Source organism: Pleurodeles waltl, chromosome 4_1 (assembly GCF_031143425.1).
Source record: "Pleurodeles waltl isolate 20211129_DDA chromosome 4_1, aPleWal1.hap1.20221129, whole genome shotgun sequence".
Classification (NCBI taxonomy): Eukaryota; Metazoa; Chordata; class Amphibia; order Caudata; family Salamandridae; genus Pleurodeles; species Pleurodeles waltl.
Window position 1 is genome coordinate 490,485,040 of NC_090442.1, and position 26,722 is coordinate 490,511,761.

A 26,722-nucleotide genomic window follows, 5' to 3' on the forward strand; every position below is an offset into this window, starting at 1 on the left:
AGATATTCATAGGATTATGGCGCTCACAGTAAGTCCACATAGTAAAAATACAACTTATTCGTGGCATGGTGCTCCTGGCAAGAGGATCTTCCTTAATCCTCTAATGTTTCAAGGGAAACTAACAGTGAAAAGACAAATGTCAGGGCACTCATGAATCCATGATTAAAAGTTAGTGATGTATCCAATCTTCATTGTATATTGACAACAACCTCATGTAGATTTTAGAGTCCACTTTATTCATAAAGCATCACAGCCCTGCCTAGATATATTTGAGCAAGCACTCGTATCGCTGTTGTTAGTGGATACACTGTTCAGTGAGGATGAAGAGCCTGCTTCATAGTTTTGTGGGGGTTCATTCTTTTTAATTAGATGATCATATTTACTTGAAAACGTGAAAATCCTACCATTTTTGTAGTCCAACTCATCTCGTCTAAGTTTACGCGCTTTTCTTTGTGCGATCACATTTTGATGTTGATCAATGATTTCATTCAGAATTTTATAATTTTTGGCAGTTGGTTCTTCCAAATTCATATTCTTAATCTCTGTTTCCAATTCTAAAATCTCTGTTTGAAGTCTAGTCACTTTCCAATCAGAGCATTCTATCAGAATATTCATAAGTCTGAGTGAACTTGAAACCAATTCCTGCTCCCAACTGTCCAAAAGATCTGGATCAAGATCATCAAAAGATCATCTTTACCTTGTACCTTGTATCCTATCAACAAACTCCCTTGCAGATAGATTTTGAAAATGTACTCCTGTCATGAGCATATGGTTCACAGCATAAGAGAGTCCTGACAAGTCACTCTCAAATAACAGATGGAATATGTACGGAATACATTGCCGAAACCTAAGGTATTCAGAATATAATCTTGTTGACCTGTATTCACTTGCTGGTATTTGCACAGGTTGGTCATCAAATCAGCTCCTACTCCTCTGGGAAATAGCTGCGGAAAACAACGAGCCTCTACACTGTTTTGCCACACACTCATTGGAGCTCCTCTTGATTCGTTCATTTGAAAGAGATCAATAGCATCCTCAACAACTTCTTTAGAATGAAGAGGATGGATACTACAGAGTTCATATATTTCTTCTGATTTCTCCTTAACTACTTTTTGTATTTGTCCACTTGATTGTAGTAGTTCATCATCAATGCAAGTTACATTTCCAATCATGTCAACATTCTTGTAAAAACATTATTTTAATTCAGGTATATTTGGGCTTCATTTTATTCACATCAACTAACTCTTGCCAGATTTTCTTACTTTTGGTAAGGACTCCATTTACTAGAATAATCAGTGCTTCATCTATATCTTTTTCAATACCCACAGTCTCAACATTTTATTCAATCTGATGGTAGACAAACAACTATTCCTTTAAGTCCTTTCTGAAGTTCTATTGGTGGGAGATTACCTGTCTTCGGCTCCATTTGAATAATCACTTGAAATGGATGAACAGTTTGTACCAGAATTGATTCATAGACATTTAATTGCTCAAGTTCTTCTGCAGTTGATTCCCATTCTAATATATTATGAATTGCTCCAGCTGGCATTTTATTATATTCTAATTTGTATTCCTGCTACTTATCATTGTTATCTTCTTCAATTTTAGAAAATACAACCACATTACGAGTTTGATTTTTATAGTGAGTATGGCAGCAACTAATACACACATACTCTGGTTTCTGAGAACATAGGGCCAGATGTAAGTAGAAAGCAATTTGCGAGTTGCAAATTGCGAGTCCTTCCGACTCGCAATTTGCAACTTGCAAATTGGTATGCAGAAAGGTGGACCCAGACACCTTCTGCGACTCGCTATGGGGTCGCAAAGACCCACCTCATAAATATTTATGAGGTGGGTCGCAGTTTGTGACCCCATAGCGAATCTAGGCACTCACTGGGATGGTGGCCTGCTGGAGACAGCAGACCACCATGTCCGTGACTGCTTTTAAATAAAGCAGTTTTTTTTTCTCTTTGCAGCCCATTTTCTTTAAAGGAAAACGAGCTGCAAATAGAAAAAAATACCGAAACCTTTTGTTTCAGTTTTTTTCAGAGTAGGCAGTTGTCCATAGGACCACTGCCTGCTCTGAAAAAATAATTTTTTGAGCATTCACAAAGGGGAAGGGGTCCCATGGGGACCCCTTCCTGTTTGCTAATGAGTTACCATCCACTTCAAGTGGAGGGTAACTGCGAGTTGATTTGCAACCGCTTTTGCGGTCGCAAATCAACTTACATCGCGGTGCGAGTCGCAAATAGGAAGGGAACACCCCTTCCTATTTGCGAGTCGGAAACACAATTTGCGAGTCGGTTCCGGCGTTTTTCGCTGTTTGCGAGGCGCTAATGCCTTCGTACATCTGGCCCTTTGTGCACTAAACTTGTCTATCCCTTTTCCAAATTTTTCAACACTAATCTCTGTGTCCAGTTCCTCTACACCTCCAATCACTACTTCCTCATGCTCCCTACTTTCTTCTTCAGGGTCAGAGACACTGAACTTAATGTATTCACAAATCTTCTCAACCTCTCCACAGTACCATGTAAAAGAGCTCTATTCAAATCTCCCAAACATAAAGCTGGACGTTTTACAAAATAAAGTCTCCTTACTAAATTTCACATTTTTGGATGATGCAGAGCTAAACTTCTAAAGTGATGAAAACTGCTTCTACACACTTTTTTTGGAAAGACATGCCAATGAATGGCCTTTAAAATTTGTTTGTGCATTTTCTGACTTTGCATGGATCTAATTCTTGAAGCATTCTAATGTTCTGTTCCAGACTTCTCCATGAAAATTCTCTTAAAAAAATATTCAATTTATCAGTAGATTCCTGTTGGATACTACGAATGTTACTGCACTTCCGCTTGTACACAGGAGCCTGTTTATGCCCTCCTTCTACTTCATCACCTATCAATTCTTCTACCTTCCTATGAACTATCTCTTCTTTTTCTATGGGAGTACTGTCTTTTACTTCACAACAATGACCAGTTGTGTCAACTGCAAACACTAATGAACTCTTGTGTAAATAACTCTCTTCATTAAAAAACGGTTCTGTACTAGATGTGTGCATCCATTCACCTTTAAAGATTTTACAATAATTAGTTTTGTTCATATGTCTTTTTCTCAATGTTCTTTTTCTCAAGCACATGACTGTTTTGTCTTGTGTCTTCATTCTGAGAAAATAGTTTTTCAGAGCAGGCAGTGGTCTGACGGACTACTGCCTGCTCTGAAAAAATGAAAAGAAAACTTTTCATTTGTGTTTTTGAAATGCATCTCGTTTTCCTTGAAGGAAAACGGGTTTCATTTAAAAAAAAAAACTGCTTTATTTAAAACCAGTCACAGACATGGTGGTCTGCTGTCTCCAGCAGGCCACCATCCCTGTGAGGCTGGCGATTCCCAATGAGGTCGCAAATTGCGACCTACCTCATGAATATTCATGAGGTAGGTCATTTGCGACCCCCTTGCGAATCGCAAACAGTGTAAAGTACACTGTTCTACATAAGGTTTTGCGGCTCACAATTTGCGACTCACAAAAACGAGTCACAATTTGCGAGCTGCAAAATTTGGGGTCGTACATCTGGCCCTAAATCTTTACTATAGTGTATATATACTTGGGCATAGGCGTGTAGAGCTAATATCTTACTTAGGTGGTTATTACAGCCCTGGCGGTTGGTGTTAAAGCAGCGGTAAGACCGCCAACAGGCCGGCAGGAAAAAAAATGGAATCACGACCGTGGCGGAAACCGCCAACAAAGACAGCCACTTTAACACTCCGGACGCCATGGAACCTGAACTCCACATCCTGCCAGCCCTTATCTTCTTGCTCCTCTACCAGGAGCACGAACGCCGGCGACGAAGACCACGGTGAGTACTGTACCTACGACACAGGGAAGGGGGGAGGGAAAAGAGAGTGACACACACACGCAATACGCAACACCCCCACTCCCACCCTCACCCACGACAACACACACACTAATACAGCATGATACATAACAGTTGCACCCACAACCCCCCTGGGAAGAATGCAGGGACAAAAGGAAATGAGTGTAACCATTGTAATATATTAAAATCCAGTACGCAAAATATATATATACACTATAAACAAAATATACACCAAGAATAGTGGTCCAGGTATTGCTCCATTGAAGTCCGTGGAACACTGAGCCCACACGGTATGGGGGAGGCCCACATTCAATCCCCGAAATGACGGAGAGAACACTGCAGGGGCATCAGATAGCAATAAAACAGGCACCTCAGGGGGAAGGGAAAGGGGGTGCACCTCAGCCGTTTGAGTGCACGACGCCAAATCCACGAAGGGGCAACATGCCCACTGTTCCATCCTGGGGAGTGCAAAGCCACAGTCTCTCAAGTCTCTACAGGGGTTGGTTTGCCCACTGTTAAATCCTGGGGAGTGCAAAGCCACAGTCTCTCAAGTCTCTACAGTGAGTGGTTTGCCCACTGTGCAATCCTGGGGAGTGCAAAGCCACAGTCTCTCAAGTCTCTACAGTGGGTGGTTTGCCCACTGTTCCATCCTGGAGAGTGCAAAGCCACAGTCTCTCAAGTCTCTACAGTGGGTGGTTTGCCCACTGTTCCATCCTGGGGAGTGCAAAGCCACAGTCTCTCAAGTGGATAACAGTCTCCACTGGTTCTGGAGGGGCCATTGTGCCCAGAGTGCTTCATCCTGCCAAGGACAGAGGTAGTAGATGTGATACTCCACTGGTTCTGGAGGGGGCTTTGTGCCCAGAGTGCTTCATCCTGCCAAGGACAGAGGTAGTGGATGTTTGTCGCCACTGGTTCTGGAGGGGGCATTGTGCCCAGAGTGCTTCATCCTGCCAAGGACAGAGGAAGTGGATGTGATACTCCATTGGTTCTGGAGGGGGCTTTGTGCCCAGAGTGCTTCATCCTGCTCGTGACGGACTCAGTAGCGTCAGTGCCCTTGGCGCTCATGGGCCAGCTGTGCTTGTTGTGGCGGTGTCATTGGCAGCGGTGCTAATTGCGGCGGTGCCCTGTTCAGCAGTGCTTGTGGCGGCGGTGCTCTGTTCAGCGGTGCTTGTGGTGGAGGGGTCCTTTGCCGTAACTCAGCTGCTGGTGGTCATGTCTGGCCCAGCGGGGCTGGTGCTGGCGGCCCTTCATGGCCCAGCGGGGCTGGTGCTGGCGGTCCTGTCCGGCCCAGCTGGGCTGGTGCTGGCGGTCCTGTCCTGGGCAGCAGGGTGGTGCTGGCAGTGGCCTCCTGGGCAGCAGGGCTGGTGCTGGCGGTGGCCTCCTGGGCAGCGGGGATGATGGCAGTGGCCTCCTGGGCAGCAGGGATGATGGCGGCCTTCTCTGCCGTGCTGCTCTTCCCAGACTTGCTGACTTTCTTGTGGGCCTTCCCCGCCTTGGAAAGTGTCGCAGCTGACTCCACACTCCCACCTGTACCCCTGGGAGCGGCTTTGGTAGCTGGAGTCTTCCCCCTCTCCCGCCGGGCACTGGCCAACTTTTGATGCTTGACAAGTGGGGGACTGTCCGTGCTGTGGCTCCGTGCCACACTGGCTGCTCTGGTGGCCGGTGCACTCCAGATTCTGGTGACTACAGGCACCACTGGTCCCGGAGATGTTGTGGCTGTGGTGCTAGGTTGGGACCTGGAGAGTCAGGCCCTAGGAGACGGACGGGGTGAGGGAGGTGAGGGAAAGAGGTCAAGGTTGGACAGGAAAAGTTTCTTTGGAACACTGGGACGGGTAGCTGGAGGGGGTTTGGGAGTGGAGGAAGAGGTTGTGGTTGTAGGAGGTGTTTGTTTGGTGACTTTGGGTGAAGGTGCATCCTCTGGAGGCTGTCGTGAGGTGGATGGCTGTTGGGTGGGTGTGTGCCTGCATTTGTGTATCTTGGGAGGGGGCGTCAGACACACTGGGAGGGGACACAGGGGACGTGTGAATGGTAGTGGGGGTGGTGACTGCACGTGAGCGGGGTGTGGTGGTGTGCGTGCTGGTGAGTGGCTGTAGATGTAGTGCATGCAGGTGTGAGTGGAGACTAGACTGGGAGGGAGGAGGGAGACGAGAAGGAGGGGGACACAGTGAAGGCAGTGGATGTTGCTATGTCTGCATGTGTGTGATGCTTGCTTGAGTGCCCGTGGGATGTGTGGTGCTTATGTTTGCCTGATCTTCCCTTGTGTGTTGAGGTGTGTGCATGCTGGTCTGAAGGTGTGCTTGGGATAGCCTGAGGTAGAGGGGATTGGGTCTGGGTGGAGGAAGTTGGAGGGGGGAGGCTAGACACAGGGACAATGGCTGCCATAAGTGCAGAGGCCAGAGTCTGAAAAGCTTGCTGAAGGGCCGCCTGACCAGAATGAATGACCTCCAGGAATGCATTTGTTTGTTGCAACTGCCTTTCTACACCCTGGATGGCATTCAGAATGGTAGACTGCCCAACAGTGAGGGACCTGAGGAGGTCAATGGCCTACTCACTGAGGGCAGCAGGGGTGACTGGGGCAGGGCCTGAGGTGCCTGGGGCGAAGGTGATGCCCACCCTCCTGGGTGAGCGGGCACGGGGCAAAGGCTGATGGGCTGCTGGGAGGGCGGTGCTGGTAGGGGGGGTGGCGGCTGTACCCGTAGATGCAGGGGACACAGATGTTGCCTCCACCACAAGGGAGCTCCCATCAGAGGATGAGTCCGTGTCACTGGTGTCAGCTCCTGTCCCCGCCGTGGAGCTCCCCTCGCCCTCCGTCCCACTGGTGAACTCCGAGTCTCTAGTCTCGCCCTCCAGGGCCATGTGGGATGCAGCTCCCTCCTGCTCCGGTGCCACTGCTCCTCCGCCTGATGATGCTAATGCACACAAGAACAGGGAGACCACAGAAAGGGGGGGGACGACAGAAGAAAGACATGTTGAGTGCATGCATTACCGCTACCGTTGGCGGACACGACAGACACAGAAGCCCCCTGCACTACGCCGCACACTTGGGCTCCACTGTTCAATCCCTGGGACATGGCCTACAAGGCTATGGCCGACATCTGCACATATGGATGACACAGGAGCCTGACTAGGTGAACTTGGCACTGTACACAGGTGGGGTGGGGTGCCACAGGGTCTGCCAGAACAAGGGGACCTAACTAGCACACTCGCCCTGGCCTAGGGAAACCCACAGCCCACCTCCCCCACTCAGACACCTCCACTGCGTGCAAAATCAGCTGAATGAGAGTGTACTCACCCCCTTGTGGCTACTGTGATGCCCACAAGCGCCCATCCAAATCCAGGTACGCCACAGCCAGGATCCTGAACATCAGGGGGGTCATGGTGCGACAGGCACCCCTCCCACGTTGGGAGGCCATTCCCAGCTGGGCCTCCGCTGTCTTCTTGCTCCAGCAGCGAATGTCCTCCCATCTATTACGGCAGTGGGTGCTCTGTCTGTGGTGGACCCCCAGGGACCGGACTTCCTTGGCGATGGCACGCCAAATATCCTTTTTCTGGTGGGCGCTGACCTACATGAATTGTACATGGGGAAAAGAAAAGTTATTACCAACTGCACCGTCACAGTCATTGGCCCTCATCCCTACCCTTGCCATGTGGCACATGCAGTCACCGTCGTTTCATGCATGCCTCAATTTGCCCCCCATCTTTCATCCACCCCACTCCACACAGGCATAGCCCATACAGCATGCTCCCAGTGTACTTACCTGTTTGTCTGGAGGACCGTAGAGTAGCGTGTACTGGGGGAGGACCCCATTCACAAGTTTCTCCAACTCCTCCGATGTGAAGGCAGGGGCCCTTTCCCCAGACGCATGAGCCATTGCCTCTTCCAGACCGAGGTCACAGCAGCACTTGCAGTGTAGGTCCTCTTCTGTCAAAGATCAGGTGTCGAGTGATTGAACAGGTAGAAAATGGCGGTCACGTCCACGGCGGTGCGTACCGTCACCGCCAGCATACATCATCATTGGCTCCTGGGACCCATAGGGTCCAAAGTTAACCAATGCAGAATCGCACCACAGTCTTCGACCGCCTACTGCGACGGTGTACAACGCCAGCATAGTTACCTCACATCCCATTGTCCCACTTTACAGGTCAGACAGCCACCATTTCAGGGGCCCACATGGGTTCATTTTTAACTGTGTCACACATACCTAGGCCTTGCCTCAACACTCATACAGGCCAAATTTCGGATTATGATTCGTGTTCTGTGTAAGCTGTGTGTACCAACCTCTGAGTTGGTTGACTCTGTGCTCGCTGTTGTCCTTCATAGGCACCGTCCGCTGGGACATTTGAGGAGATGGCGGCATCCTCCGGTGTACTGACCGCTGATGGACCTGTCGACAATGGAGCAAAGACATGTGATCATCACCTACAGGCTTGATCGTGCCACAATCCTGGACCTGATGTCAGCTATCCGCCATCCCACAGGAATCCCCCCTCAAGTGCATGTGTTGTCAGTACTCCATTTCCTTGCAAGTGGGTCTTTCCAAACAACAGTGACCTATGTTTTCCAATGCGTTGTCCAGAGTGTCGTCTGCCCTGCTGAAACACATGCACAGCTACATCGTTTTCCCTCAGGTGGAGGATTTGCCTATGGTGAAAGGTGACTTCTATGCCCTGGGACGTATCCCCAACATCATAGGTGCCATTGATGGGACACATGTGGCTTTGGTACCCCCGCAGGAGTGAACAGGTGTACAGAAACCGGAAGAGTCATCATTCCATGAATGTGCAGATGGTGTGTTTGGCAGACCAGTACATCTCCCATGTGAATGCCAAATTCCCTGGCTCAGTGCATGACGCTTACATCCTGTGTGGCTATTAGCTGAGCACCTGGAAGCAAGTCAGTGGGAATGGTTGTCTGGGTCTGGGGATATCCCTACTGGTTAGTGTGTGTCTAACAGTTGTCCCTCGCCATTTGCAGGTGACTCTGGTTACCCCAACCTGTCATGGCTACTGACCCCAGTGAGGAATCCCAGGACAAGGGCAGAGGAACGCTACAATGAGGCCCATCGGCGAACTCAGCAGATAATAGAGCGGACCTTCAGCCTCCTGAAGGCCAGGTTTTGGTGCCTCCATATGACGGGTGGATCCCTATTCTACTCACCAAAGAAGGTGTGCCAGATCATCGTGGCCTGCTGTATGTTTCACAACTTAGCTTTGCGACGACAGGTGCCTTTTCTGCAGGAGGATGGTCCAGATGGCGGTGTTGTTGCAGCTGTGGAGCCTGTGGACAGTGAAGACGAGGAAGCAGAAGAAAAGGACATCGACAACAGGAACACTGTGATCCTGCAATACTTCCAGTGAGACACAGGTAAGAATACAAACCTGCCTACTACATGTACTTTAACTCTACTACCTCTCTACTGTCTGTTGTTTTCACCCAGTGTATGGTCACTGAGTTGTCACTTTCCCTTACGATTTCACAGATGTGGGTCCCACTGTGTGACATCTGCTGTGTTTCCTCATGGACTAGAGCTGTGTGACATAGGTATGTTGACATGCCATTTGAAAGAGCATTTGGACACTGTAATTGCTAATACACTATTTCGAAATCACAGACTGACTCCAGATTGTTTTGTGCTTCAAGGGTGTTTATCTAAGTGCTCAATATTGGAGGGGGTTGTAAAATGGTGAGGGGTGATGGTGGAGGAATGTCAATGGCAGAGTCCAGTCTATTAGTCTCACAGGTGCATTGCCCAAATGAGCATAGGAAGTGGAGCTGGGGCAGTTTGAGGATGGACAGGGTGACAAAGTGGGACAGAAGGATGACATTTAGGTTGGTCTCATTTCTTGGCGGGGTCTTGGCATCATTCTCTGTCTTTGTCCTGGATCTCAGGGAACGTTTGTGGGGTGGTTCTCCCTCTCCAGGGGGTGGTGTGCTGCTGTGGTGGTCCTGTGGCGGGGCGTCCTGTCCACTAGCGCCGGCGGAGGTGATGGGCAGTTCATCGTCCAGGCTAGTGTAAGGTGCCCCTTGTTGTGCCACATTGTCCCTCCTGGTGTTGAGTACTTCCTTCAGCACCCCTACGATGGTGCCCAGGGTGGAATTGATGGATCTGAGTTCCTCCCTGAAGCCCAAATACTGTTCCTCCTGCAGGCGCTGGGTCTCCTGAAACTTGGCCAGTACTGTTGCCATCGTCTCCTGGGAGAGGTGGTAGGCTCCCATGATGTTGGAGAGGGCCTCGTGGAGAGTGGGTTCCCTTGGCCTGTCCTCCCCCTGTCGCACAGCAGCCCTCCCAGTTCCCCTGTTTCCCTGGGCCACTGTCCCCTGAACGGTGTGCCCACTACCACTGCCACCAGGTCCCTGTTGTTGTTGGGGTGGTGGGTTAGCATTGGTTCCATGTAGTGGTGGACACACTGCTGATTGACGTGTCCTGGGGACAGAGGTATGGGCCCGCTGGGTGGGTGCTGTGCTGGTGTTTCCAGAGGGGGGAATCTCTGTGGTGGCCTGTGACTGTGTGAGGGGAACCGACTGACCCAAGGTCCCCGATGGGCCGTGCTGGTCATCTAGATCCAGTTGGACAGAGCTGCTGTCATCACTGTGGGCCTCTTCTGTTGGTGGTATGGACATGTGTGGACCCTCCTGCCCGGTGACGTTGGGTAGGGGTCATGCAGGGGTCTAAAAGGATGTTTATTACATCTGTGTGTGCTATGGTGTGCAATAGGTGGGTGAACGTATACCCCAGTGCTTGCATTCCTGTGTGGGACCTTGTGTGATGGTTGTTTAGGGGGGTGTATGGGTATGTGCAGTGGCCATGCATTGGTTATGGGTGTCCATGCTTTGTTGTTGCATGCAGGGCTTGGTGTTGGGATGTGTGGTTTGTGATATTGGAATATTTGTGAGGAGTTGGAGTGATGGGGGTGAGGGCGAGGGTGGGGGTATGTGATAGCATGCAGGTAGGGTTGGGGATGTAATAGTTAAGATTTGACTTACCAGAGTCTATTCCTCCATCTACTCCTGCGAGGCCCTCGGGATGCAGAATCACCAAGACTTGCTCCTCCCAGTTGTGGGGGAGGAGGTGGGGATCCACCGCCAGTCCGCTAAACCGCAAGGTGGTGTCTTGAGACCATGGAACGCACCTTCCCCCATAGGTCGTTCCACCTCTTCCTGATGTCATCCCTATTTCTTGGGTGCTGTCCCACTGCGTTGACCCTGTCCACTATTCATCGCCATAGCTCCATCTTCCTAGCTATGGAGGTGTGCTGCACCTGTTCTCTGAATAGCTGTGGCTCTACCCGGACAATTTCCTCCACCCTAACCCTGAGCTCCTCCTCAGAGAACCTGGGGTATCTTTGCCGTGCCATGGGGTGATGTGGGTGATGTGTGGGATGGTGTGTGTAGTGATAAGTGGGGTGATATTTAGTGGTGTGTTGTGTGAGGTGCGTGGAAGTTCTGTGGGTGATGGTATTGTGTGCTGTGGGTCATAATAGCTGTGGGGGATTTCTGCGTCCGCGGCGGTGTGTTGGGGGTCTTCTGCATGCGGTAAGTGGCTTTTACCGCCAATGTTGTAATGAGGGCCTTAATCCGGTCCCTATCGTGCTCTCACTTTACAGTTAACTTAAAATCTTTTATGTAATGTAGAAACTTTTATTGCCGGTTACCTTTTCTTCTGGTATTTTATTTTCCAATTTAGTATTTCACTTTAATACTAAGTACAACATGTTTAGTGTTATAAGTAATCACTGCATTCTGTATATTAGCTTCAACATAGCTTAGTGGTCAGTTAACTATACTGAAACAACATAGAAACATAGAATTTCCCATAAAACACCTTTTTCTGATTTCTACTAAATCATTTTAGTCATTATTGTCTGGCTTCTATAATTTTAGCATATCAATTACAAACCTACTATGTATATTTGTGATGACATTTTGGTAGCAAACTGCTGAGTTACATTCACTTACCCCCTACCGCAAGTGGAACAAGATCTCCAAAGAACAACTGATCTCCAACCTCCCACAAGGTCCACCTCCCAGTACCAACGACCCCAACGCCGCCACCCTCAACCTCACACGATGGCTAGAAGCATGCGCAGACTCCCTCGCCCCACTCAAAATAACCAACAACACCTGCACCAACAAGACAGCCCCCTGGTTCACTGCAGAACTTCAGTCTTCCAAACGAGAATGCCAAAAAATTGAGAAAGCCTGGTGCCAAGAACCCTTAGTGAGCAACTTCTCCGCCCCCAAATCAGCCATGCGCAAACATCACTAACTCATCCAGACCACCAAACGAATCTTCTACAAAGAACGCATAGGCAACAACGCACACAACAGCAAGGAACTTTTTGCCACCACCCATGCACGCAGTCTCGACATCATACTGGACTCATCTCGCTCCATGACTTAGCAAATCAATGCAATATCATCCTCCTGCTTCAACACCCTTTGCATGCTATGCAAGACTTTCAAATGGATTCCTTTAGAAACAAGAAGAACGGTTACCCAGACCCTCATAAGCAACAGACTGGACTACGGCAATGCCCTCTACGCAGGGACCACAGCCAAGCTTCAGCGAAAACTCCAGCGCATCCAGAACGCAGCCGCACGTCTCATCCTCAACCTCCCTCACCACGAACACATCTCCGCCCACCTCAGATCCCTACACTAGTTGCCCATCAACAAAAGGATCATTTTCAAAATCCTTGCCAGCGCTCACAAAGCCCTCCACGACACTGGACCGGCCCACCTCAACGAACGAATCAACTTCCACAAACCAACTTGACAGCTCTGCTCCGCCGTCCTCCCCCTCGCTACAGACCCCCGCATCCAACGCACAACCTCCGGTGGCAGATCCTCGCTGCCAAAACCTGGAACTCCCTCCCCACCAACCTACGCAAGACCCAGGACCTCCTAGCCTTCAGAAAGCACCTCAAAACATGGCCTTTCATTCCTTTACTAGTACTTTCTAACATAAAGGCCCTCATTATGACATTGGCAGTAAGTGCCGCTTACCACCATGCTGACTGCCGCCAACATACTGTGACCGCGGCGGTATACCGCTACACATATTATGACCTACACATAGAAATACTCCAATATACAGACACACACACAAGTCCGCCAGCCCAAAGGTCAATGATAAAATGGCGGTACCAAAACCCACACCAATATGCCAACAGAAATATGCCCACAGCATCATGACCCATGAATCACTGCAACGGACATTTAACCGTGGTAAACCATTGGCGGTACAGACTTCTGCGCTCATAATACACACACACTAACAAAACAACACCACATTGGACAATTCAAACTCCACACACCTGACATACATACACACACCACACCCACACACCCACACCAATATAAAACACACACTACCCACAACCCTTTAGGACCCAAAGAATTTGACAACTGAGAGAGAGACATGCCAGAAGCACCCACTGAATCAGAACCACAAAACACCATCACCCATACACCATCCACGCTCCTCTCAGCACATACCCCAACACATCACCCCACACACCCTCACACACACCACTCACACTACACCCATGGCACCACAAAAACACCCCAGGTTCTCAGAGGAGGGGGCTACAGGTCATGGTGGAGGAAATCATCCGGGTAGAGCCACAGCCATTTGGATCACAGGTGCAGCAGACATCCATTGCTAGGAAGATGGAGCTGTGGCAGAGAGTCGTGGACAGGGTCAACGCCATGGGACAGCACCCCAGAACAAGGGATGACATCAGGAAGAGGTGGAACGACCTATGGGGGAAGGTTCATTCCATGGTTGCAAGACACCAGATAGCTGTACAGAGGACTGGCGGTGGACCCCGCCTCCTCCCCCACAACTAAAAACATGGGAGGAGCAAGTCTTGGCGATCATGCATCCTGAGGGCCTGGCAGGAGTAGCAGTAGGACTGGACTCTGGTAAGTCAAATCTTTACTACTTTATCCCCCCACCTGCATGCCATCACAAACTCCTACCCTCACCCCCATCAATCGACCACCTCACATATACCCCACCATCACAACCCACCCATCCCAATACCAAGCCCTGCATGCTATACCAATGCATGGACCCCCATCACAAACCAGCATGGGCACCCATCACCACAGCATGCACACTAGTGACAATCACTTAGCCAACCAAATCACAAATCACACAAGCCACAACTGCTTTGCTAATAACAACCATTGAGGGAAACATACCCATGCACAAGATGTCACACGCAGAACCATTAACACTGCATTTACATCCCCACAGGACCCCCACACAACATCACCGGAGAGGAAGTGCCAGCCACATCCAGTCTCCCCCCAGAAGAGGCCCACAATGACGACAGCAGCTCTGCAAGCCTGGATCAGGATGGCCAACCTGGCCCATCAAGGCCCTCTGGACAGTCGGTGACCCAGCCACATTCCCAAACCACCACAGAGCCTCCCCCCTCAGGAAACACCACCATAGCAACCACCCAGCGGGCCCATCCCTCTGCACCCAGGACACGTCAATCAGAAGTATGTCCACCACTACAGGGACCCCAGGCAACCCCACAAACATAGGATGACCAGGGACCTGGGGTCAGTTGCAGTGGGCACACGGTTCAGGGGACAGAGGCACAGGACAACAGGGAAGCTGGGAGAACTGCTGTGCAATAGGGGGAGGACAGGCCCAGGGAACCAACTCAGAATGAGGCACTCACCAACATCCTGGGAGCATACCACCATTCCCAGGAGACCATGGGCCAGAATCTGGCCACGTTGCAGGAGACCCAGCAGCTGCAGGAGGGACAGTACCTGGGGATCAGGGAGAACCTGAGAGACATCCACACCACCCTGGTTGCCATTGCAGGGGTGCTGGCAGACATGGCCAACACCATGAGGGAGGCAGTTGCACACCAATTGGCCCCTGACACTAGCTACACCGAAGAACAGCCCTCTGCCTCCACCGACGCTTGTGGACAGTAGGCCCCGCCTCCAACAGGACCAACAGGCCACCAGCATCCCTCCCCCTGCAGAAGGAGAACCACAACACAAAAGGTCCCTGCGATCCAGGCAGAAGACAGAGAACATTGCCAAGACCCCGGCCAAGAAATAAGACTCCCCTGAATGTCACCCTTGTGTTCCACACTGTCACCCTGTCCACCTTGAACTGCCATTGCTCCACTTCCTATGCCCCCTTGGACAATGCATCTGTGATACCAATAGACCTGACCCTATCCTGGACATTTCTCCACCATCAACCCAGCCCAATGGAATACCACCTACACTTATTATCACAGAAATAAACACCTTTGGAACTAATACAAGTATGGAGTCTGTCAATTGATTGAAATATGTATTAGTTTAACAAGCTGTAAACATTGCAATTCAAATGTAGTTATATTTACATAGGTATGACCTGCAGTGGGCAGCAGTAAACACACCAGGAGCCATAGTGGGGCACAGCTATCTGAAAATGGAGATGCCAAAGGGTACAGTAAGTGGCCATAGAAATAGGGAAATCAGGCTGCCATGTACAATGTCCAAAACAAAACTGCAATGGAAGGTGAAGTTACAGTGTCCTACCTGTGTGTAACTGGAAGTACTGTTGAATTATAATAATTCTGTTGTCCACATCCTCTTCCTCTGCCTCCTCATCGTCACTGTCCGAAGGCTCCACCGCTGCCACATGACCGTCTCCAGCCTCTTCCTCCTGTAGAAAATGCACCTGCCATCTCAAGGCCAGGTTGTGCTTCATACAACATGCAACGATGATCTGGCACACCTTCTTGGGTGAGTAGTACATGGATCCACCTGTCAGATGGAGGCACTGGAATCTTGCCTTCAGGAAGCCAATGGTTTGCTCAATGATCCTCTTTGTACGTCCATGTGCCTCATTGTAACGTTCCTCTGCCCTTGTCCTGGGATTCCTCACTGGGGTCAGTAGCCATGAGAGCTTGGGGTAACCAGAGTCACCTGAAAATATTGAGGGATACCTGTTAGCCAGACACTCACCCTTAGGGACAACCCCACACCCATATACCTACATCAACAAGGTGGGGACCACGGGCTCACCTATTAGCCACACCCTGTGCCTCTGGAGTTGAGACATCACATATGAGAAGCTGCTATTCCTAAAGATAAAGGCATCTTGCACAGAACCAGGATACTTTGCATTGACATGGGAGATGTACTGGTCCGCCAAACACACCGTCTGCATATTCAGAGAGTGAAAACTCTTTTGATTTCTGAACACCTCTTCATATTTCTGGGGTGGGACAAAGGCAATATGTGTACCATCAATAGCACCAATTATTGGGGATATGTCCCATTGCATAGAAGTCAGCCTTCACTGTGGCCAAATCATCCACCTGGGGAAATATGATGTAGCTGAGCATGTGTTTCATCAGGGCAGACAACACTCTGGTCAGCACGTTTGAGAACATAGGCTGTGACATCCCTGATGCCATGGCCACTGTCGCTTGGATGGAACCCCTTGCCAAGAAATGGAGGACTGACCAGGACCTGCACTAGAGGAGGGATACCTGTGGGGTGGCGGATAGCTGAAATCAGGTCTGTCTCCAATTGGGCACACAGCTCTGTGATTGCGGCCCTAGCAAGTCAGTAGGTTAGGATAATGTGGCTGTCCTCCATTGTCGTCAGGTCTACCAAGGGTCTGTACACGGGGTATGTCTCCATCTCCTATTCATCTGCAGCGTTTGAACTCTAGGGTGAAAAACGGTGAGCAGAAGGTCATATTCAAACATATACTCAGATTAATATGCCATGTTTGTTTTACAGAAACAGTATGTGAACTTGTAAGTCAGTTGATGTGCCTATGTCTGCTGTGATGCAGTTCGGTGCCATGGCCTGTGCCCCCCTGAAATGGCGGCCGTCTGACCTGTGAGGAGGGACAAGTGAAAATGAGGTAATTCTGCTGGCGTTGTGCGCCATTGCGGGTGGCGGTCAATGACCGCCGTGCAACACCACATTGGTTATCATTGGGGCATACCGGTTCCAGGAGCCAATGGTGATGTACGACAGTGGTGACAGTACACACTGCCGCGGACGTGACAGCCATTTTCTATCTGTTCACTCACTTGCTACCTGACCTTCAACAGGAGAGGACCTACACTGCAAGTGCTGCTGTGACCTCTGTCTGGAAGCGACCATGGCTCAAGTGTCTGGGGAAAGGGCCTCTGCCATCACTTCGGAGGAGTTGGAGAGACTGGTGGATGGGGTCCTACCCCAGTACTGTTTACTTTATGGTCCTCCAGACCAACAGGTGAGCACACTGTGAGCATGATGCGTGGGGCATGAATGTATAGAGTGCTGTGTGTGTAAGTCTCGTGTAGGGGGGGCTGAGGGGTCCTGGGCAGAATGCTGCATGTATGGTGGTCAATGTATGTGCGTAAGGGGATGGGAGGGATATGTTTGCCCATGAGTATGACAGTCCAGACGGTATGAATAATACCTTTTCTGCAGGTCAGCACCCCAGTGTCCCTAAGAAGCTTTTCCTCGCCACCCTTGACCTATTCCCTCCCCCTGCCCCCGTCCTTCACTTCAGACCAGGGTGGCCAGAACCCAGCCCAGCACCTCAGCCACCCAGTCCACGGCCACTGTGGTTTCTGCAGCAACTGCAGGTGTGAGAGGCTCAAAGGAGGCACCCGTCATCATGGCCAGTGTGCCTGCACCACCTGCCAAGGGTAAGAAGGGGCCGCCAGCTACCAAGGGCAGGAAGGGGACACCAGCCAGCAAGGGCAGGAAAGGAACACCAGCTGGCAGAAGAAAGGAGGCACCGCCATCTGCCAAGGGCAGAAAGGGGCACACAATACCAACCATGGCACAGCAGCCATCTGAGGCTGCAGGGGAAGGGCTGGAGCCTCCCCCCACCACTGAGAGCACCGTCACCTGCACTGCAGCCTGCACCGCCACCTGCCCCGCCGCCAACACCGCCACCTGCACAGCCAGCAACTCCACTGCCAGCAGAAGCAGACCCAGTGGGCAGCCGTCCGAGGCTGCAGGGGAAGGACTGGAGCCTCCCCCCACCACTGACAGCACTGCCACTAGCACCGTGGCCAGCACAACCACCTGCACCACAACTGACATCCACTGAGCAGCCATCACTGCCAGCAAGCATTGTGTGGTCATGACTACATGGGCTGCAGTGCGTTCTGGCCCCTGCAACACCTCTAGGTGTGACACCCAGGTGAGAGACTGTGACCTTGCACCATCAAGGATGAAGCACATTGGGCACAAAACCCCCTCCAGGACCACTGGAAGAAGGCATCCACTCACCCCCTCCTTGGCAGGATGAAGCACACTGGGCACAAAGCCCCCTCCAGAACCAGTGGAGAAGCCATCCACTCCAGAGACGGTGGCTTTGCACTCCCCAGGATCAAGTAGTGGGCAACCCACCCACTAGAGAGACTGTGGCTTTGCACTTTCCCAGGACCAAGCAGTGGGCAATCCACCCACTAGAGAGACTGTGGCTTTGCACTCCCCAGGACCAAGCAGTGGGCAACACACCCGCTAGAGAGACTGTGGCTTTGCACTCCCCTGGACCAAGCAGTGGATAACCCACCCACTAGAGAGACTGTGGCTTTGCACTCCCAAGGACCAAGCAGTGGACAACTCACCCACTAGAGAGACTATGGCTTTGCACTCCCCAGGACCAGGAAGTGGGCATGTAGCCCCCTCCAGGAGCAGTGGCGTTGTACCATCTTCTGGCTGAGGTGCCCCCCCCATTTCCTGTCCCCCTGAGGTGCCTGTGTGTTTTTGACCTGATGCCCCAGCAGTGTTCTCTCCGTATTGAGGTCAAGTGTGGCCTTGGCCTATGTGTTATGGCCCTGTGGGCCACGGACATTTTGGAGTGGGCATTGTCCCTTCTTTTGTACATATTGTACATACTGTTTATTGATTTAAGGATGTATTTATCTTAAATTGTACTATTACACTCATTTTAATCCATTCCTTTTGTCCTTGCATTATTCCTGAGGGTTATGGGGTGTATATGTAATGTTGTTGCATCTGTTTGTGTGTATGGTGTTGGGGGTGAGGGTGGGGGTGGTGCATGTTGCATGTGTGTGTCACCCTCTTTTTCCTCCCCCACTCCCTTGTGTGCTAGGTGCAGTACTCACCATGGTCGTCTTCACCGGCATTTGTGTTCCTGGTGTATGAGGAGGTACACCAGCATTGGAAAAATGTGCAGCTCGGGCTCCATGGTGTCGTGGTTCTTCCTTGAGTTTTGAGACGTGATTTTTTTCCCTTCAGTGTACTGTTTATGCCGTGCTTTTGATGGAGTTGGTACCGCCTCGGAAAAGCTGGCGGATTGACCTGTTTTAATACTGTGGGCAGTACATTGTCTTCCGTCTGGCTGTTGGTGGTTACCACCGCGGTGCTTGTTGCTACCGCCGTGGATGTCCGAGTGTTACTGCCACTTTATCATTGACCGCCAGGGATGTAATGAGGGCCAAAGTCTATTTTACAACACTTGTAGCATTGTGTGTTTGCCTTGCAGTATATGTTAGATTTTCCTCTCTTCGGAAAATATACAGAAAACCAACTACAAGAATGGAAATCCACTCTCACAGCAGGCAAAAATCACAAGCTCCCTTTCGAAACTCATGTTCTACTGCCTATGACTGGCTTCTATACTTAATCTTTTCCAACACTCCTCAAAAAATAGCCCAATTCAGTAGGAGTTTTCGCTGGATCCACAGATCCACCACAGAGCTCAGCAGGCCTCCCTACTACCCCCGTGTAAATCTGTGAATGGATCCGCAGGAAAATCCAAAAGTGATTTTTTTAATATATTAAAAAACACACATCCATAACACATCCATATCAAAGTTTTTTTCTGACACAAAAGCAAATCTGAACAGCAAATAGTTTTTGCAAATCATTATTGCTTTTACAATTGAATTGATAAAGTCACAGCCTAGACCTTTTTTCTATACCCTTCCTCCTCATGCTACTGTAGCTGTGTTACCATGATTACACCCACTACAACATTCTGCTGCAGAAGGTCACAAGTTCATAACAGTTTCTGACTGGAGTATACTTACTTTTAAACCATCCTTAGTAGGTATGGTTAAAGCTTTCAGAATAAACATATCCATGTAGTAATACAATTTTACCAAAGCCAATCCAACATTTACTTACAAATCCCATAACCTCACTACAAAATCCACCAACAAACATATCTTCAAAAGCCAATTAAATCTGTTCTTACAGAGTCTTCCTTCTACTTTCCATGTTAACTGCATTTCAATTCATACCAGACTCATTCAGCTGCAGCCATCTCATGTGTGCTTCTCCAGATTACCTCCTAAAAGCTCAGAGTGTGAATTGTGGGACACGGCTCTGTGTTTTGATTCAGAGGGGCATATTTATACTCTGTTTGCGCCGAATGTGCGTCAAAACTTTTGACGCACATTCGGTGCAAACCGTGCACCATATTTAAACTTTGACGCCCGCAAACGCCAAAATTCCGCTGTGTGCGTCATTTTCTGGATGCAGGAAACCACCTTGCGTTAATGACATGCAAGGTAGGCGTTCCAGTCCAAAAAATGACTTAAACACCTGTGCGCCTTATTTATCCAATCGTGCAAAAATCCCACACGGCCAGGAGGCAGAGTCGGGAAATGGCGCACAGCCCGATTTGCACAAAAAAATAATACCTGGGTCAGGGCAGGCGTTCAAATGCGGCAAACACACCTGTACTTAATGATAACACACAGAAGGAACAGCAGAGCTCCAAAAGGAAGACATGGAGTTGCTTTTCATCCAGTATGGACGCAGACGCAGAGCACAGGACCAATAACAGCAGCTTCCACAACACCAGCAGGGACCCCAAAGGCAACGCAGAAGCCAGAAGAGGATATTCCGCACCAGGACAACCCTCCTGGGACTCCGCCAACAAGACATCATCCAGAGGTACAGGCTCAACTGGCAAGCCATTCAGCAGCTGCTGTGCAACATTGAGCCACAGTTGGCACCCAGCTTGCAGACACCCCGCACCATTCCACCAGAAACCAAACTGCTATCTCAACTCCACATGTTGGCAAGTGGCTCCTTCCAAACCACTGGTGCCCTGGTTGCCGGGATCTCACAGCCCTCATTCTCCGCCTTCCTACCCAAGGTATTGGATGCCATCATCTCCCTCACACCCCACCACATCAGCCTCGCTAACACACAGCAGAAGCAGCAGGAGACAAAACAGGGGTTTTACCAAATTAATGGCTTCCCACACGTTCTTGGTTCCATTGACTGCACACATGTACGCCTTGTGCTGCAACCGAGCATCTATACCGCGACAGGAAGCACACACACTCCATCAATGTGTAGACCATTGTCGATCACTGAGGATTGATCACCAACATTGTGGCAAAGTATCCTGGGAGTGTACATGATTCATTCATCTTCGGTCACTGCACCATCAATCAACACTTCCAGGATGGACGATATGGAAATGGTCTACTTGTTGGTAAGTACAGAAACCTAGGTATATACACACAGCACAGCAACCCTGTAAGACACACAACACATACACCACGACATCGACACGAGGCCAGGAAGACAATGAGGTTGTGACACTGCTAGGCATGTGTGATATCCTGACCCATTTGGATATAGACCTATTGACAAATGACAGTACCAAATAACAACAGATGCCACTCCACAGACACAAGGGAACAATTTAAAACAACACAGTGACAATGACATGACCTCAACTGGCAGTACAACTTTGAAGATTAATCTTTCAATATCACATCAATAAAACTCAATCAAACACCCTTCCAACCAATAAGTACTGTGTAAGGGGTGTGTAATGTGTTATGCTGCAGGTCAAACACCATGAGACACATAGCATGATGATGACTACAATGAAGGTGACATGGAATCATTGAGGCTGTACCAATATCTCACATCACTCCTGCTCTCACATTGCCCACTACCAATAAGCAAGTGGACAGTGCGAAGAACACATGTTGATGTGACAATATTGAAATGCACATTCCTACACATACGGATTGAGACAATTTCACACACAACAGATGTACAGGCATACGGACCTTCTGACACTCAAAATGACAACCTCACAACCCAGTTAGCCAGCTGAACTGGAACATGTTCAGATGTATAGGTACACGTTACAACCTGAGTCGACTTGGCAAGGGCAGAGAAATAGGTCTGCTGAAAATTTGTCACAACTGTGGAATCTGTGCATAGTCAATTGTCAACACGTCGGTGCTGACAACATACAGAGATGTGTTGTACATTGTCACCTAGCCAAATCTAGGGTCTCACTGATGTTTCAATAATTCAGTTGCATATGTGAAGTTGGATGGGATGTCCAGGGTATATAGATGCAACCGTGTTACCACCACTGTGGAATTGATTCTGTGTATGGAAGTATCATCTCACCCCCATTTAAGACACAGGGACACCTCTTTCACATGACATAATGCAAGAGAGTACACAATGTACTGCAACTCTACAAAAATACTGCTGACATCCGGTCAATCAGCCAAACACCTGTTCAGATAAGGAAACAACCCAATGCTGATGGTACATCCTAGAAGCCTAGGATTCAACACAATAACACAAACACAGCTGAGTCACAGACAACACAAGAGAACAACTGCCATGCAAAGTGATAATCATGGTGCTAGCAACATCAACATGGTCGTACTCATTTTCCCTTTCAGCTGATCAGGGGTATGGGATCCAGCCATGGCTCATGACCCCATTTGCAAATCCAAGCACTGCAGCAGAGCGTGCCTATAATGAGGCACATCGGAGGACACACACCATAGTTGAGAGGACCTTTGGCATTCTAAAGTCAAGATTCAGGTGCCTCGACATCACCGGAGGCAGCCTCCTATACTCACCAGAAATGGTGTGCAAAATCATTTTGACCTGTGCCACCCTGCACAATATATGTGTAAGAACGAACATTCCCCTATATGAACCCGACCCACAAATGCCTGAAGAGGAGGAAGAAGAGGATACTGTCCATCAACCTGAGGGGGACCATCCAAACACAGCTGCAGGATTGCATCGCAGACAACATATTGTCAAAAAATTCTTTTAACTCTACTCATCCATCACCACTATCTTACCATATGTCAATAAACACCTATTCTAATCACTATATCATGGTATGGGTAATCATTTTTGCATAACATTATCCCTAACTATCAGAATCAGAGGGTAGCCTCATGGAGCATTGCAGAAATACAGATTAGGATACAGAAAGTTCCACATCAATTTTGATGTGTATTAATATACAGCCAAATTCACACACACTGTAAATTACATATATCCTGTACATTTCACATTTGAAGGCAATATCAGAGGACACAGCTATTTCACACATACATGTTGGCAACATGGTTCATCGCAGCATAAGGCACACAACTAAGACACCATCAATCAATAAGCGAAAAAAATGCCTCATACATGTTTTCGGTTTTGGAGGTGGGGGAATGTCCTTGACCTCGCTCCTTGGGACACTGGCAGCCCTGTTGCTTGGCGCTCTCCAAAATCTAGGTCTTGCTGGTAGATGTAGGGGGTTTGGGAGTGGAGGAAGATGTAGTGGTTGTAGGAGGTGTTCATTTGCTGACTTTCGGTGAAGATGCATGGGCTGGAGGCTGTCGTGAGGTGGATGGCTGTTGGGTGGGTGTGTGACTGTGTTTGTGTACTTTGGGAGGAGGGCGTCACAGACACACTGGTAGAGGACACAGGGAATGTGTGAATGGTAGTGGGGGTCGTGAGTGCATGTGAGCGGTGTGTGGTGATGGGCGTGCTGGTGATGGAGGTAGTGGCTGAAGATGTAGTGCATGCAGATGTGAGTGGAGACGTGACAGGGAGGGAGGAGGGAGACATGGAGGAGGGGGACACAGTGGAGGCAGTGGATGTTGGTATGTGTGCATGGGTATGATGCTTGTGTGAGTGCTTGTGGGATGTGTGGTGCTTATGTTTGCCAGAGCCACCCTTGTGTGTTGAGGTGTGTGCCTGCTGGTCTGATGGTGTGCTTGGGATAGGCTGAGGTACTAGGGATTGGGTCTGGTTGGAGGAAGTTGGAGGAGGAAGGCTGGACAAAGGGACAATGGCTGCCATCAGTGCAGAGGCCAGAGCCTGAAATGCTCGCTGTTGGGCTGCCTGGCCAGAATGAATGCCCTCCAGGTATGCATTTGTCTGTTGCAACTGCCTCTCTACACCCTGGATGGCATTCAGAATGGTAGACTGCCCAGCAGTGAGGGATCTCAGGAGATCAATAGACTTCTCACTGAGGGCAGCCGGGCTGACTGGCGCAGGGCCAGAGGTGCCTGGGGCAAAGGATATGCCCACCCTCCTGGGCTGCTGGGAGGGCGGTGCTGGTAGGGTGGGTGGCGACTGTACCTGTAGATGCTTTAGGCACAGAGGGGCCCGCCACCGCAAGAGAGCTTCCATCAGAGGAAGAGTCGGTGTCGCTGGTCTCAGCTCCTGGCCCCGCCTTGGAGCTCCCCTCGCCCTCCATCCCACTGGTGAATTCAGACTCCGTTGTCTGGCCCTCCAGGGCCATGTGGGATGCAGCTCCCTCCTGCTCCGGTGGCACAGCTCCTCTGCCTGATGATGCTAATGCACAAAAGAACAGGGAGACCACAAAAAGGGGGGAAGAAAGAAGAAAGACATGTTCAGTGCATACAATACCGCTACCGTCAGCGGACACTACAGACCAAGCAGCCCTCTGCACTACGCCAGGCACTTAGAGTTCCCTAATTAATCACAGGGACACTGGGTACATGGCCTATGCCAGATTGCTGCACACATGGATGTCACAGGGGCCTGACTAGGTGTAGATGGCTCTCACCACTGGTGGGGATGGGGTGCCACTTAGCCTGCCTCACAAACGGTCCTTGCCTACAAAGCTAGCCCTAGCCTAGGGGAACCCACTGCCCACTTCCCCCACCCAGACACCTCCAATGCGTGCAGAGTCAGCTGAATGAGAGTGTACTCACCCCCTTGTGGCTGCTGTGATGCCCTCAAGCGCCCATCCAACTCCGGATACGCCACCGCCAGGATCCTGAACATCAGGGGGGTCATGGTGAGACGGGCACCCCTCCCACGTTGGGAGGCCATCCCCAGCTGGGCCTCCGCCGTCTTCTTGCTCCAGCGACGAAGGTCCTCCCATCTTTTACGGCAGTGGGTGCTCCGTCTGTGGTGGACCCCCAGGGTCCGGACGTCCTTGGCGATGGCACGCCAAATATCCTTCTTCTGGTGAGCGCTGACCTAGAGGAATAGTACAGGGGAAAATGTAAAACTTTAACCGTCCGGACCATCACAGTCATTGTCCCACGTTCCCACCCTTGCCCTGACGCACATACACTCACCGTCTGATCATGCAGGCCTCATCTCCCCCTGTATCTTCCATCCACACCACTCCAAACAGGCATTGCCCATACAGCATGCTCACAGTGTACTCACCTGTTTGTCTGGCGGACCGTAGAGTAGCGTGTACTGGGGGAGGACCCCATCTACTAATTTATCCAACTCCCCCAATGTGAAGGCAGGGGCCCTTTCCCCAGACCCATTAGCCATCGTCGCTTCCAGACTGAGGTCACAGCAGCCCTTGCAGTGTAGGTCCTCTCCTGTCGAAGATCAGGGATCAAGTGAGTGAACAGAGAGAAAATGGCGGTCACGTCCACGGCGGTGCATACCGTCACCACCGGTGTACATCATCATTGGCTCCTGGAACCCATAGGGCCCAATGTTAACCAATACAGGATTGCGCCGCGGTCTTTGACCGCCTACCACGATGGTGTACAACGCCAGCGCAGTTACCTCACATCCCTTTGTCCCACATTACAGGTCAGGCAGTCGCCATTTCAGGGGGCCACATGGCATAAATTTTTAATGCGTCACACATATATAGGCCTTGCATATACACAGTGACAGGCACATAGCGTATTGACAAATGTGTGCAATAAAATTATTGTTTTACTACCTCAGTGTTGGTTGACTCTGTGCTCGCTGTTCTCATCCATAGGGCACGTCCGATGGGGCAGGTGAGGAGATGGCGGCATCCTCCGGTGTATAGACCGCTGTTGGACCTGTCGACAAGGGAAGAGAGACATGTAATAGTCACCTACAGACTTGATCGTGCCACAATCCATGAACTGTGTGCCCAGTTGGAGCCAGACCTGATGTCAGCTATCTGCCATCCCACAGGAATCCCCCCTCTAGTGCAGGTCCTGTGAGTACTCCATTTCCTGGCAAGTGGGTCTTTTCAAACAACAGTGGCCATAGCATCAGGGATGTCCCAGCCTATGTTCTCTAATCTGTTGTCCAGAGTGTTGTCTGCCCTGCTGAAACACATGCACAGCTACATCGTGTTCCCTCAGGTGGAGGATTTGCCTACAGTGAAAGGTGACTTCTATGCCCTGGGTCATATCCCCAACATAATAGGTGCCATTGATGGGACACGTGGCCTTGGTAACCCCCCGCAGGAGTGAACAGGTGTACAGAAACAGGAAGAGCTACCATTCAAAGAATGTGCAGATGGCGTGTTTGGCCGACCAGTACATCTCCCATGTGAACGCCAAGTTTCCAGGCTCAGTGCATGATGCTTACTTTTTGGGGAATAGCAGCATCCCTTATGTGATGGGGCAACTCCAGAGGCACTGTGTGTGGTTAATAGGTGAGGACAAGGACCCTATACCCTCCGAATAGTTGTCTGGTTCTGGGGTTGTCCGTAAGGGTTACTGTGTGTCTAACAGTTGTCGCTCGACATTTGCAGGTAACTCTGGGTACCCCAACCTGTCATGGCTACTGACCCTAGTGAGAAATCCCAGGACAAGGGCAGAGGAACGCTACAATGAGGCAC

At 50.1% G+C, this 26,722-nt stretch overlaps 1 pseudogene; it reads right to left on the minus strand.

The window, feature by feature from the left end:
- Positions 1-237: 237 nt before the first annotated feature.
- The window catches only part of LOC138287168 (ribonucleoside-diphosphate reductase subunit M2-like), a 117,204-nt pseudogene continuing 90,719 nt past the window's right edge, over positions 238-26,722 (minus strand).